The following is a 14,933-nucleotide window of genomic DNA, read 5'->3' on the forward strand; positions in this document are numbered from 1 at the left end:
AGCCTCTCGGCCGCATCGCGGGCCCGATGGACTACCCATGTCTGTTCTTCTAGTTCGGGGCTTCAGAGAGCCGCGTCCAAACGCTCTTTGGGGAATTGTCCTTGTCGATACGTAACGCGGAGCACCGCCAGAGCATATGTTCTAAGTCTGCTACGCTACCGCATCGAGGGAAGGTGTATGAAGGCAAAGCTTACGGAAATATCGTGCTTATTAATAGGTGATTGGGATAGGTTCCCTTCTGCGAGAGCCTCATGGTGAGAAATTGGGGTCTGTTTAGCTTTATGTGCGGAGGCGGATATGATCTGCGCGCCAAGTGTTTCGTGAGTTCGTTGTATGAGAGAAGGTGCATGGTCCCTGCAGTACACTGTAAACGGAAATAACTCCGAGGTGGGAGTATACTGCTTGTCCTCTAGTGACCCCCCGGTTCGGAGTTTATCATGCTCCGTATGATCGGAGTAGAATTTTTACTCCGCACGAGCGGAATTTTTGCGTGGAATTATGGGAGGTTTTTTCTGTCTTTTTTTATTTTTTGCTTTGCAATTGACGGAGTTTTTTCGAGGTGCAACGGGAGTATAAAAAGAGGCATCGCGTCAGTTTGCGCGAACATGTTTACATGCGGAGGCTGCTGGTCAAATTTCGAAATATGCACACGAGACCGCGTCAAATTCGATGAAACAAGTCAATGAAAGCACATATATTATGACATACATAAACATTCCAGAAACGCCCAATGCAGAAATTTGAAAGACATCCCACGTACACGCGATACTCAAGATGCAACGGTGCCAGTATATATAGCCACGATACTGTGTGCCTCGAAACCGCCAAGGGAGCAGCTGTGCTGTTTTCAGAATTACGACTCACATGCTCGTTCATACGAGATCTGCCTCTTTGAAACTAACAGAATACCTTAATCAACACAAAACTGTTAATTCAAAATAGTGAGAGAAAAAAAAGTTAATGGCGTTATTTTTCAAAACTATGCCATTCTGTGAGTGCTGAAGCGACTTCGCACACTGCCGGCGTTCGCGGCCAAAAAGTAGTGCGTTAGTTACAGTAAGCTAGAAAAATGAAAGTGCATGTGCTGCATAGCAAAATTACATTTTTTCGATATAGTGGTAACATAGCAAGAAATTATTACGTGTGAGCATGACCCGCAGCAGCTGACGTAACACCGAAAAATGCGCAGACATACATTTTATACACCGCACTACTTGCTCTGAGTACAAGCAATCTGTCTCGGTTGCGAAAAGGAGCTACATCGCTGATCTGTCGAGAGAACCCCTAAACTCGTAGCCAGCAGGCATGCGTCTAAATCAGTGTCTCGGATAGAGCGTAATGTTAATGCAATATCGGAAGCAACGACGTGACCAAAACCTATATGCGTGATAACAATTCGATTCACATCGCTCAATAAGAAGCTTTATTTTAAGCACACATATATACTTATGTCCTACCGTTTTTCTTCGGGCGAGGATATCCGTTCACAGATAAATAAAAACAGTTGCTTGCACTCCGGTCTTTCTCACTGGCAACACAGCACCGCAACGAACTTGGGTTACGCCATTCAAGCGCGACTAGCACTGATGTCGTCGCTCGAACAGTGGCTGCTGTTGCCATTGCTACGCGGTCCTTACAAACATTACACCGGACGTTGTCAGCATGTACTCAAAAGGACATAGAAGTGGCATTTCACGTACTGAAGAACACAAGACAGGGTGACGCAGCACGGAAACACAGCCAGAACGTGAGCCGACATCACGAGCCAGTGAGCAGCTTCGAGGTATACCTAAGCCTTTTTCCGCACTTGAAAACGTGGTTCTTGCAATCATCGTTGTCAGCAAAGTGATCACAGCTAATGTACTTGAAGCTGAGATACAGTGAGCTTCAGGCATGCCTATAACACTTTCTGGAAGGAGATACGGGAAACAAATTGACGAAACGCTGTCACGGAACGACACTTCACAGACGTAAACAAACCGTCAGCCATGAGCACTGCCCGCTCCGCCGAACGCGCCCGGTCGCTGGCGAGGCGCACAGCCTCATGGGAAGCGCCACGTGACTAACCTGTATCGGCGGAGGGGAGTTTTTCAAAACTCCCTGTCGGAGTTTCACGGGAGAACAAAATTTTTAAGCGGAGTAAAATCGCGTCATGTCGCCTTAATACTCCGGCAGCTAGCCAGCGGAGTGAAACGAGGGAATGGCGCTGTTTTGCTCCCATACATCGGAGTAAATATTTGAGGAGGGGAGGTTCTAGGGCACATCACCTCTTAAAAACTCTCAGCTGGGTTTATTTTCGTTTACAGTGTACGTAACCTCCAAGCCTGGCTGCTCTAGCGCCACGCGGTCTGTAAGCCCTCGTGCAGCGTCGTGAGCCGACTCGTTGAGATTAGTCGAGGCCTGCCAATTTCTCCCATGTGTGCGGGAAACTAAATGATCGTGTGCGCGTTAACGTCCTTGCCGCGGAGGATCGCCAGGGCCTGTCTGGAAACGGTGCCTTTGGCAAAGTCTCTCACTGCCGCTCTCAAGTCACTGTGCATTCTGGTTCTCTTGCCAGCCAGGAGTCCCAGGGCGATGGCTACCTGTTCGGCCGTTTCTGGATTCGTTGTATATAGAGACGCGGAATTCGTTACGTTTCCCTTACCATCCAGACAGACCGCGGCGAGCGCTCGCCTACTGGGTTCGAATGCCGCATCGACGAAAGTGCTTTCGTCTACTCGTTCCCTGGCTTTCTCGAGCAGGGCTTTGGCTCTAGCTCGCTTTCTGCCTACGATGTGTACTGGGTGTACGTTGTTCGGAACAGGCATGACCGTAATGCCATGGGACAACTTGAATCTGGTCGACGCCGATCTTGATGGTATGACCACCACAACGGAAAAGCTGTTTGCAGTAACTGAGCCATCTGTATGTACATGCAGACAATGAGAGTATGTCTGATGTAAATGCTGTCAGGTGACTTGTTTCGGAGCCACCCGCAGCAAGTCGGCCTTCTTTCAAATTCCAGAAACGTCAAAATTTACGGGGGGTCGTCTGCGGCACCACAGGGCAGTCGATGGTTGAGTAGCGGGCGTGAATCGTGATGTAAGCGATAAACACAGCGCGTGGTATTCATGTTGGCAAAAAGTCTAGATGGTGGGATTGGACGCGGAATAAACGGCGCATGTGAATTCTGAGTGCTTCGATGTCTGTATGTGTAGACACCGGATCGTCTTGGGCAATGGCGATCACTGCGAGTGTAGAAGCACATCGGTGAAGACGGAGACAATCGATGGAGTAATTGGGCTTGTACGCTTTGTATTCCGCTAAGGTTAGTCTTGCACGTATTCGACAACAGTGGGAGGCTGTAGTGGAGAACTCCCCAAAATAGTGTTCTGTACAGCGGTACAGCCTTGCCCGCAGTTGGAGACGTGTCATGCCTAATGCCCAAATGCAGATATATCCCCTGCGTAAATTAAGACGCCAGCCGTCTGTGGTAGTGATTGTACTAGTAGTGCAAGGATGAAGTTCAAAAGAGCGGAACTCAAAGCCCCACCATGCGGCACGCCACGACAGGCATAATGTTCATTGGTCGTGCCATCTGGAGTGCTAGCGAAAATAGACCTTCTTGTGAAGTCGCTTGGTAGCCACGGATAGACTCGGCCACCATGTTCCGCAGTCTCTAGCGCATCAAGAATTGTTTCATGGGTTACGTTGTCAGATCGATAAATATCGCTGCAGAGAGACGCTTCCGCGATTTAACTTGCTGAATTCATAGAGGACATAAAATCGATTACATTGTTGATTGGCTGCATTTTCTACTCTTGGAACGGTACCTTTACGCAGGGACTGGTTGTTGTGACCCAGGAGTGACTGCCACGCTTCCTGGTCAACGTGACATAGGGCAATGTACGTTATCCCGTCTGGACCGGATTTGGCAAACAGTCAAAGCCGTTTGAAGTTCCTCGAAGTAAAATAGGAGGTTCATACTTGGATGTCGTGCTTGAGGGACATTGCGTAGAGCCACATTGTTGAGAACTGTTTCACCAGCTACCTTTATACAGAATTCGCCGACTACGTCAATCTGTCGTCGGCTTTGATGGATAGCCAGTGTACAGAAAGGGTGATGTTGCTGTGGAGAGACGCGAAGAGCCTGCAAAGTTCTCCACACACACGACAATGGCGTGCCATACTCAAGGGATTGGTAGAAGCTCTTCCTCCGCTGGGCCTGCAGCTTGTCCATCTGACGCTTGTATTCTTTCTGCGTGCGTCTGGCTAGCCTAAGGTCGAGGATGGACTTCGTGCGTCTGTATCGCCTTTCGACTCATCAGCGAATTGCCCGAAACCGCTCCAGTTCGGCATCAAATTCTGAATGGCTGGCTGATATCTGAAAGGAGCCTGTTAAAGCATGCATTTCTTACGCGATGGCATCCTCTACTAATTGAACCAAACCGTGCCCACATATCTTATCGCTAAAAAGCCTAAATGCTTACCAATCAATTTGTTCTGAGAATACAGAACAGGTACACTTGAGTCCCTTTATGATGAGATAAGCTGAGATGTGGTCACTGCTGTTAATTTCAATATCTGTGATCCAGTGAATGCTGCTACTTAAGCTTTGTGACACCAAAGACAAGTCCAAGCAGCTGCTGTATGTTGTACCGTGGAGGTAAGTCGGGCTGCCATAGTTTAAGATACAATTTGTATGGACAGAAGCAAAGTATGCAGATATGTGCGCCCTTAGTATTTGTCTTCGCACTTCCGCAAAGCGGATGATGTGCATTAAAATCACCGTTGGTTATCCATGAAGGAAGAGTCGCTTTGATTATGTCAGTTAATCTGTTCCGCTCAAGTCCACTCGATGGGGGAAAATAAGCTCTTATGAGCCTAAAAGAAAACCTGTTCTTCATGCGTACACACACGTATTTGTTGTCTTCATGAGACTGAGCTACGGGGTGAACATACGTCAATTCCTTTCTGAGATAAGCGATAGCATTGCAGCTTTCTCCGTATGTCGAATACGTGAATGATTCATAACCCGACAATCTGTGTTAGTAGCGATTCACTGGTGACCACAACGAAGAATTGATTGAGAAACACTAATTGTCAAAAATCGATAATTGTGGATATGAGAGCTTTCGCATTTTGCTGAAATATCGAAGCGCTCTTTGCCATTTCCCGGAAAGGTTGTTGTGGAAATGGACCAGAATCCATGATCTTACTGAAGGCTTGCAAGAAAGGAATCCAGAACTTGCAGTATACGCTTAGAGCTGATGGAGTTTAGATTTTGTTGAGCCTGCGTAATGCGCTCAACACAGCGAGCACCTGTAGGCCTTGACCGTTGAAGTCATCAGTACGCGATGCAGATTTTGCGGCAAATCTTGCGTGGGCTATCTAGGAGTGTACATTTGTGGCATTGTGGACCAAGCGACATCCACCGCTGCTTTCTGTGCCCCGCGTCTTTTCGGCTTTCTGAATGCAACGCGTTGGGTGGTGTTGGTGTCGGTGGTAGTGGTGTTGGCTGTCGGGAAAAAGAGGTCCATCGACCTGTTGGAGTAGGAGATCGCAGTGAGGGTCCAGAACGGGTAACTGTATTCCTAGACGTCAGTCGGCGACAGAAGCGTCGTTGTCGCTTTCTGACGGCATCAGCGGCCTCCTTGTGTGTTGAACCGTCCCGTACCATCTGTTTCAATACGCTCCATTCTTTTTTGTCTAACAGGCATCCTCTTGATAAAGATTCATGGGATCTATGGCAATTGGGACATTTCAGAGCAGTTGCTTTGCAGGATTATGCAGTGTGTGGCTCCACACAACGCCGTGTAATAGCGGCGTTTTTGCGACCTACACTCACATGACCAATTATCTGGCATTTGCGACACAGTCGTTGTCGTAATACATATGTAAGAACTACATGAAGAAATTGTTCCACTTTCACGTTGTAGGATTTGGCGGTCGTAGCTGTAGGAAGGAGCTTGGCTCTTCGTTGGGACTTAGGCGAGCAGGATTTATTTGCAATATTTACATTTGAACATGGGATACGTTTACACAGTCTAGCGTGACTCCCGAATGGAGCCCGCAAGACGAAGCATACAGCAAACGAGCACACAGCTCACGAGTACATTTGGAGCACGACAACGAGCACCAACACGACGACGAGCACACGATAGCTGCCGACAACTACTGCTTATAAGCACTCCCTTCGACGGCATCGTTCGACGTCATAGTATAGACTACCCGCCTTTTGGAGGAGGAGGGCTCACACACACGTGCCGCACAGGTTTCAGTGCTCTCTCGAGGGCAGACGACCTTTGCAGCGCAGTCGTCGTGGTATCCACTGTCCTGCGTCCCCGTAGTCAGGTGGTCACGCCCGAACCCAGCCGGCGCCTCTACATTCCAGAGCTGCCGTAGTCCGCAGTTCTCCAAAGGAAGTTTACGGTTGGTTAGCGCTGTCCTCGCTGGTTCTCTGAAGGGCGTCACCACCCCGGATTGATCGACGCACCTGCAGCTGGCTGAAATAGCTGCAGGCCGATCCTAACAACGTGTAATGGTAAAGTGTCGCCTCTTAACACAACATTTATGCAACGCAAGTTGCCCATACGTGAAACATGGACGATGTCAGTATGGCCAATGACTGGCTTGATCAGTATCGGAAGGGCGCCACAAGGTATGGTGACGTCGACATGGTAGATTACAACAGTCACCATGTCTTTGTTCAGTGGGATATGGACGTGGACCTTGATGCCGCCAAGGTCCGCGACATTGCGCATAGCATTTATAGAGGCCGGATGTTCAACGTCAATGCATAAGACACTCTTGCGGGTGTTGACTCGTACACCCTTTATTTTTTTCGGTACAAGGCATTCGAGTTTTGCTGTGATGGTCTGCCGGTTCAGGTGCCTCATTTGTCCGACAGTCACCTGCTTACATAAAATGGTGCAGCTTATGGAAGCACATGCGGGCTTCACTGTCGATGAGTTGAAAGCGGCGAGGTTCCGAGTGATCTTCTTTCAGCCTTGTGGCTCAGAGCAGGCACTAAGTTGTCGCCCGAGTCTTCACTGTCGGCATCGTTCGGTTGGCTGTTCCGCTTCCTCAACGTGGCCGTCGAAGGCGGTGACATGCCATAAGGGTGCACAGCAGAGTCTACTTGTAGTATTGCAAATTAAATTTCTTATGGCCGCCTGAAGAGGACGAAAAATCAACAATAACTATGACAGGGTAAACAAAGTGCTGTGCAAGAGGCATAATTTGTCGTTCACCCGCTGTTAATACAGTACTTTACTACAGTACATTACTACACCACAGTTCTAGTGCCATCAGTACCTACCGGAGTAGCTGCAACATAGAGAGCCATCATTATTGCCATCAGAAGCATAAAGCGTTGTTCCGCTAGCATGCCTATATTCTGACAGCATATTGGCGATGAAGAAGCAGAAACACTACCAGAATTAATGAAAAGAGGGAGCAAAAGCTCATTATTGGATGAACTTGTTCCAAGAAAGCAAAACAACGCTAAAGTGACAACAAGAGCAGTGACTACCATTGGTGGTATTCAAATCTCAATCACACGTCTCATCTCGTCCCAGTATTTATTCATTCATGCGTCACCGTACATTTAATAATAATCGCTGGTGCTCTCGTAGATTCGATATTGTACAGCGCTATTCGCGTCGCACTTGCACTCTGATTAAGCCCATATTGCAAGTTAAACATTGGTGTCCCAGTTGGTTTTGTACTTCAATGCGTAAAACGACGTAATCAGCCAGTAACTAGTGCACGAACCATGCGTGCGTTTATTTTTTCTTTACACCCACCGTACAGGAAGACCCAGAAGCAGACAAACCATCTGCTCGTTCACGCTTTTGCTTGAATCTTCCACTCCCAGAGCGCAAATGCTGCACACTTGGCGTGACTAGATATATGGGATGAAGTGGCGACAGAGGCCTTTGTGTAAACGAAACGAGCGTGTGCACCAAGACAAGTATCCACCATACTATGTATACAATGGCAGTAAAACAAATCAAACTCGGTTATCGAAACTAGATTATGGAGATAGAGCTAGAGAAAGAGACAAATTGCGAAAAAACTATATACCGGACAAGTTCAATTCAATACAGCAGTTCTATTTGTGCATGTATTGTCTCAGTGGAACACCTCCTGGACGCATTGTTGCTGCTGCCACCGCTGTTTCACGATCGCTTGTTGCGCCAGAAAATCGTCGATGACGGTGCTCAAAGCCACTCACAGGGCCCATCTCGATCTGCGCGGCGCCTGGCCGTCCAGTCATTGCGTTGTCAAGAGGACAAATCTTGTGTGCCTACATCTCGACGGCTGGTCATAAATTGGCGGGGGAGGCCAGTGGCGCGTATCCGGTGTCACTGCCCGCAGCCGCCACCTTGGCGAGCCTGCGCCGTCGCACTATTGTGGGCCGTCGCCGCGCACACAACCGATCGAAGCAAATCCCAGCGGCCGACGGGCGGGCGTCACAACGGAGACGCTGCTCGGGTGCCTTTGAAATTATAATTGGAGGCACGCCGGGCGCTAACCAAATTACGCGATCGCCGGAGACGACTGCCGGACGCGCCGACGAGTGGGCCGTGAGCGTGCGCGCTGCATGCCGGCGGCCTGCCGCTTTGTGGGCCGCTGGGCCTCAATTATTCAGCGGCCCTAGCGTGCGCTGCCGCTCCGCTGGCCTCGAGCGCGCCGCGGGCTGCGCCAAAATCAGCGCGCGAACTGCGCTCTCTAGAGCGCGCAACGCTGCCGCCTGAACGCCCCCCGACGACCACCACGGCGCAGCCACGTAGGGTGCGCCCCCCCCCCCCCTCTCCCCCACCGCCTAATCGGTCCGACGGCCATCTTCCGCGCAGTGCCTGTCGCCTGCGGAAATCGCTGCCAGTTCCAGCAAAAGTGCATCCGAAGCGGCGTCTGTTTGCCCCAATCACAGCGGTGACTTTACTGCCTCTACTGTCGCGTGCGCGCGGAAAGTAAACGGGCCAGACGCGAAAAGTTCTATCAACGTTCTTGCTTGCGTGAACATCTGTTGTAAACACGCAGGCTCAAATTGTTCGCTTTTTTCCCCCTTCTCTGCTTTGCTAGTGCGATGATCGAGTAGAAGCTGACGATTTCTTATTTTTGTCAGACAAAACAGTGGTCGCAATATCAACAGTGCACGTCTAGTAACAAAAGCGCGTGACCACCTGCCCGCGGGCACGCTCTTGTCTGAGGTAAGTTTAAACATCGGTAAAAAGCCTCGCATAAGCGAAGCGGGTTACCGCAAAGTAGGTAGGTGTGGTGCAAAGGAGTGACGAATGCACAAAAATGTGCCCCTTTGGGGCACATAACTTGCGCCACAGCATCCAGACGTTCTTCTGGTTAGCATCCTTGCCTTCTCTCTTTCTCTTCTCTCTGTGCCCTGCCCACTTGCGCGAAGTGTTTTAACTATGTGCACGCTACCGGCGGGTAACTATTTCGTGCCGTAGCGGCCCTATTTATTTCTTGCTTGTTTTCTTTCTTGAAAATATTATGCCTGAGAAAAGAAAGAAGCATTCTTGAAAATGCGACGCAAAAACAGGTCTAGCACGAAAGAGGGGAGAACGCGACGGCGCTGTATATGAACTAAAAGGTTTATACACATATACACACCATATACACCAAGTGCCAACACGTGCTGAAAAGGTAGAACCATGCCATGCACACAACTGCCACTCGATCATCATGATAACAACCGCGGCTTTATAACACAAGCGAACACAAGCATGTAAAGATCTATGTAAAAATTAACCACATAAAGCAAGGGCGCATGGTTATTGGTAATCTATGCAGCGTCAAGGCAAGGTAATTCCTTTTCCGTTAATGAAACGTAAGGCTTCACCACTCGGGAACCACCACCTTTAGCAATGTGATATAAACGAGCCGTATGCCTCCTTTTCCTATAACACTCTAGTGAAAACCGGCATATGTATTATTTCAGTGCCTGGAGGTCTTAAGCAAACGAACCCGCTGTGATTGCTTAGTGGCTATGGAGCTGGACTGCTAAGCACGAGATCGCGGAGTCAAATCCCCGCTACGGTTGCCACATTTTGATGGGGGCAAAATGCAAAAACACCTGTGCACTTAGATTTAGGTGCACGTTAAGGAAGCCCAGGTGGTCTAAGTTTCCGGAGTCCACACTACGGAATGCCTCATAATCAGGATCATGGTTTTGGCATGTAAAACCCCATAATTTAACGTTGAGTTACTGAAAGCTTGTTACTTTTTTAGTAGCCGTGTTTACATGATTATGACAATGACGCATTACATGGCATTTCCCGCACATATCATACATGTAAAAGTTAGTAATGCACTACGAAGCGAAAGCAGCGCTGACGTTTTTCTGCATTGTTGACAGTAGCTGCGACGGTGAGAGGAAGTTTAACAAACTATGTTGCGTTCAAAGAAAGGTGACTGATTCGGCTAGCTGGCATTCCGTTAAGTTTGTTGCAAGAGCGTATGGCGGGAAGCAGAAAAAGAGAACGACAGCGCACAAGGACGTACGAAAGACCCGATATGTCTGGAATGATAGAAATGGACAGAGAAACGCGCAAAACACATGTTATATTGTACGTAAACAAGGGTTTGTAGTATATGAAAAAAAGCAAGCCTGTGTGCACTACGATTTCTATTTTCTCCTCTGTTAAATAAAGTACAAAAACCAAAGTAAATAAGGAAACGCAAGAACGTCTCTATTTATTGTTCTTGTTCGTGTGGTTTCTTTTAAAGGTATTAAACGCCTGCGCGCCAAAGATTATTTGCATAGATGAGTTGGTCACATAATTTGCGAGCAGCTTTTTTTTCTTTAATATTGCGATATAATCATAAGGACACTCCAGGCGCATTTATGCCGACGCCGTCGGCGTCATGTTCCGTATAAAGTCCAAGGGCGATAACATCGTCGCCGCGCGCCGTATGATGTATGTGCGAGTGAAAGCGTGCGAGGGTGAGCCGGCGATCGCGGCACAATCTCGCGCGCGCAAGGCAGGAAAGCGGGGAGAAAGCGCGCCGTCTTCCGTCGCGCACAAGGCACTGGGGGAAGGTGGGGAAGGAAGGGGGGGGGGGCGTTATACTCCGGCGGCGGCTGCGTATGGTGCGTATGGCGCGTCCGCGCGGGCCCCATCTTGACAGCAATCTGCATAGGGGTCAGAGTGCGCCGAGTGCCGCTAGCTTTGTGTTGCGCCGTGTTCTGGCCGCTTAGTTCGAGTTGAAGCGAGAGGCAGCTCGAAGGTCAATTCCCTCGCGGCTGCTGCCGCGCTTTCTCACTCGATTGTTTTGACAGTGAGTGTGCGCGATCATCGAGTGAGCCGTGTTCATGTTTCTTTGTGCGTGCATGACATCACGCTTGTTAATTTAGTTAGTATACGCATGTTTACAAGTTTATACGGCCGATAAAACTACTATCCCTACTTAGTATAGCTGTCTACTAATTTGCTATCGCAATCGATGCTTCGACTTTCGGGCGAAACTGCGACTTTTATTATTACGTGCTCCTTGGGTGATTTCTCTTTCTTAAGTATAGGACGTTTGTGTAAGCAAAAAGCTATTCTAGTAATAACCGACATGCGATGGATGCCACGAACCAATAATGCACATTTTATTTACATGTCCACATATCGCATTCAAAAGACTCAAGTATTTCCGCGAAATATGCAAATTACACATGCCTCTACACCTCAATTTAATTTTGTCAGACGATCCACTTGTGCCTCTGACAGAAGTCCTGAACTTTGTAGACAAAACCGGCTTTTAGAATACATTTAGAGCAACGCGTCTTTTGCTGCTTTTACCATCGACTTTCTCACACCTCGTGGCTTGCGCAGCATGGTCGAAGTCTCTTATGCGCCATTACACCTGATTTAATGAACTAACTACGTTGTGTTAATTGTTGGTAAATGTTACCACAAGGATCCCGAAGTTAGGGCTGCCAGAAAACAAAAACGTCAGTTGGTCCCCCGGTTTTCCTCTTTGCAAATAACACTCGATCTTTACCCCCCAAAATTCAACAAAATATAAGACCCACAAACGAAGGACCTTAAGTCTCGATTCAGTTCGTGATCTGAAATGGTCGTGTATATAGTTGTGACAAGTGTAGCACGTTAAAATGGCACAAATTGTCTAACGGATACATCATTTGCAAGATCTGTGGCATTAGAAATAAAACAAGAAATAGTAATTTTTCCGATTACAAAAAAAAAAAGATTAGAGGTAGCACTTCTTGCAGGCTGAACAACATATATGTACGGGTTTCACAAAGCAACCATCAGAATGTGCAGAAGGGACATTCTGCTGAAAGCGAGAGCTGGAATCATGACGCTTATGGGGACCGTCTGAGCAGTTTGTGTTCTTATCTTTTGTGTTTCGTCGTTATTTTCAAATTCGCTATTTTTCTTCATTCCGAAAAATGACGCAAGTGAAGCCCAATGTCTTGACAGGTATGGGCAGGACCGGAAGCACCAGACTGAACTCACGTCACAGGTAAACGAGAAAAGAAGAGCTGACGACGACTTTTATCATCTGGCTTTTCGGTGTCGCGCTTTGTGACGTCCATTTTCGGGCGCGCGGGCTGTGGCTCTCCTTGGGGCTGAAATTTTCTTTCATTTGCATTCCTTGGTGTCTACTTCTCGCTGATAGTACGGGCTGTATCCCTATTCTGGTTGATCGCTTAACGCCGACTGGCCACTCATCTACTACACGGCAAGCTCGAAGTCGTTTTCTTTCTTCTTTTCATTTTCTTCGATGAGCCTCTCTTGCTCTCACTCCTATTTACACTTCTGGTGCCGATCATCGCTTTTAGAGAGATAAGGTAAGCGTGGATTAAACACTTGGGCTCTGTCTCGTACTTAGCAGGCAACGCTGCCCAAGCTGTGCAAAGGGAGCAGTCACAGAAGCACGACTTTACGCGGTTCAGTTTTCGATTCACGTCTTTTTCTACGGAATGGCTACTTCATATAAAACAACCCTGCAACGTTTGGAAGTAAGGCTACGTCAAATCAAGCATTATTTCTGTGCCTTTGTGCTTCAAGAATGCGGCGTGCTGTGTCTTAGTCGCGAGCGAGAGCGACGGGCTGTGGCCGCTGGTCGCAGAAACATGTCACTCCGCTCGTTTTGTCGTAAGTAGGTTCACACCTGCGACACCTTCCAGTGATATGTACGTCATGTTCTGCGACATAAATGTATGAGACCTAATGTTACCCTCGAATTACATGAGGCGTATCTGTATCTTTATTCATGTGTGAGGCACTACATATATTTAGGGTGCGATCTTGTACGCGTTCCAAAATAGAACGGAGGCGGTCCGTTCTACCGAGCCGCACATGGTTGGTCAGTTTGAACGGTGAAGAACGCCATGACGTCAATTGTGAAGTGATATCTGCTGTCAATCATTCCGTCTTGTCTGCTATCGGACAAACGCAACGGAACGGACCGCCAATTTTGCGACGGAAAGAACGGCCCGCCTCCGTTCGAGTTTGGAACGCGTACAAGATCGCACCCTTATTGGTCACGAATGGGAGCACCGAGAGAAGTATCTCTAGCCTTCGTGTAGCTCTAGCCTTCGTGTAGGTGTAGTTTCCTCTCAGATGGCAACATAAATTGTAATTTCAACTTAAGTTACAATAAACCCATGCGCGCAAGAATTTAGATAATCAAGCGGCTGGCACATAAAACGCTGTTCAATCCTGAATATAGAGACCGCATCGCGCGCCATGAAATGGGCGTGCCGTTGCAGCGAATAGAATGCGACGGAATTAAGTTAATCGTGAGCACTGGTTCAGATAGTGTTATGTGCACACCGTCAAAGAGAATACCGAGCAGAATATAAAGCTGTATGCATGTACCGCACATTGTGCACGACGAGTGTATTCTTGGGTTGGAATTTCACGGTATGACGCGCGACGAAGCACGTATACACGGCTGCGCGTACACCACGTTAATTTCCAACAAGCCTTAAGCCCTTGCATCCTGTTTTCCTGTTCTCTTGAAACCTCATTATGCACACATCTCAAAAGATTTTGCTCGAGGCCCACTGTGCCCAAAAATTATTCTTAACGAGATGTAGCGCTGGCGCGACACCCCCAGTACTTCTTCGCCCGTCGGACGTCGGTTCTCTGCGTGTCACTAATTAGAAAAGAGACGCGCGACGTCTTAAGCGCAACGACTGCGAGTGTTTTCAAAGCGTGCGTTGCAGTTTTGAAATAACTCGCGTAGCTGCAGTTCATGGGACTGCAGCATTTTACACTCCCCTTAACTGAAAGCGAAGAGTATCATTTGTCAGAGACCCTTGAAGCGGCGTTCCCCGATTGCCTTGCACCTTTTGAGCGCGCTGTGCCCCAGAGAAAGTGCTGCATTCGCGCGCCAATGTACAAGTGCATACTGAATGTTGTCGGATAAGGCGGCTGTTCTCGCACTTAAGCGCGACTGCTGAATTAAAGACACACGGGTGGCTGTTCTGTTCATAATAGATTAATTTATGCGTTGGATAACTTGAAAAAAGTAATTAGTGGGAACGAACCATTTCTCGAGCAACATATCGAGCGTTTGGTTTGTATACTGGCTGGCGCCCCAAACGCGCATTCTTGCTGAGTTAATGAGAGAGGCATATCTTCCGACCGTACAACAAGGAGAGCTACTCTGCAATACATTCACCCTTGGCGACTGCGAACGTTGTCCATTTTGTTTTATTTCATTGCATGTTTGTGCACGCAAAACAATTAGTTGCGAACATGAACTTACTGATGTGCCGTTCTTTTCTTATTTTTAATGTTATGGTTCATAATGCTTTCTTGTAAAAGGCCCCTGACCAGGTCCCGTCGAGCATTCGGGACAACTTTGAGTTGTAGAGCGCCATACAAGGAGCGTACTAGCGCGGGAATTTTCGAAAAGAGTGTAGGAATAGCGAAGGTAGACGCAAATCAAATGTTGCGGGATGA

General features: G+C 48.1%; 1 protein-coding gene across 11 annotated transcripts in view; it reads left to right on the forward strand.

Moving 5' to 3' along the window:
* The window catches only part of LOC135915994 (protein O-mannosyl-transferase Tmtc3-like), a 953,411-nt gene that overhangs the window by 770,785 nt on the left and 167,693 nt on the right, over nt 1-14,933 (forward strand). The window lies entirely within an intron of this gene.

This window comes from Dermacentor albipictus, chromosome 1 (genome assembly GCF_038994185.2).
Source record: "Dermacentor albipictus isolate Rhodes 1998 colony chromosome 1, USDA_Dalb.pri_finalv2, whole genome shotgun sequence".
NCBI classification, from domain to species: Eukaryota; Metazoa; Arthropoda; class Arachnida; order Ixodida; family Ixodidae; genus Dermacentor; species Dermacentor albipictus.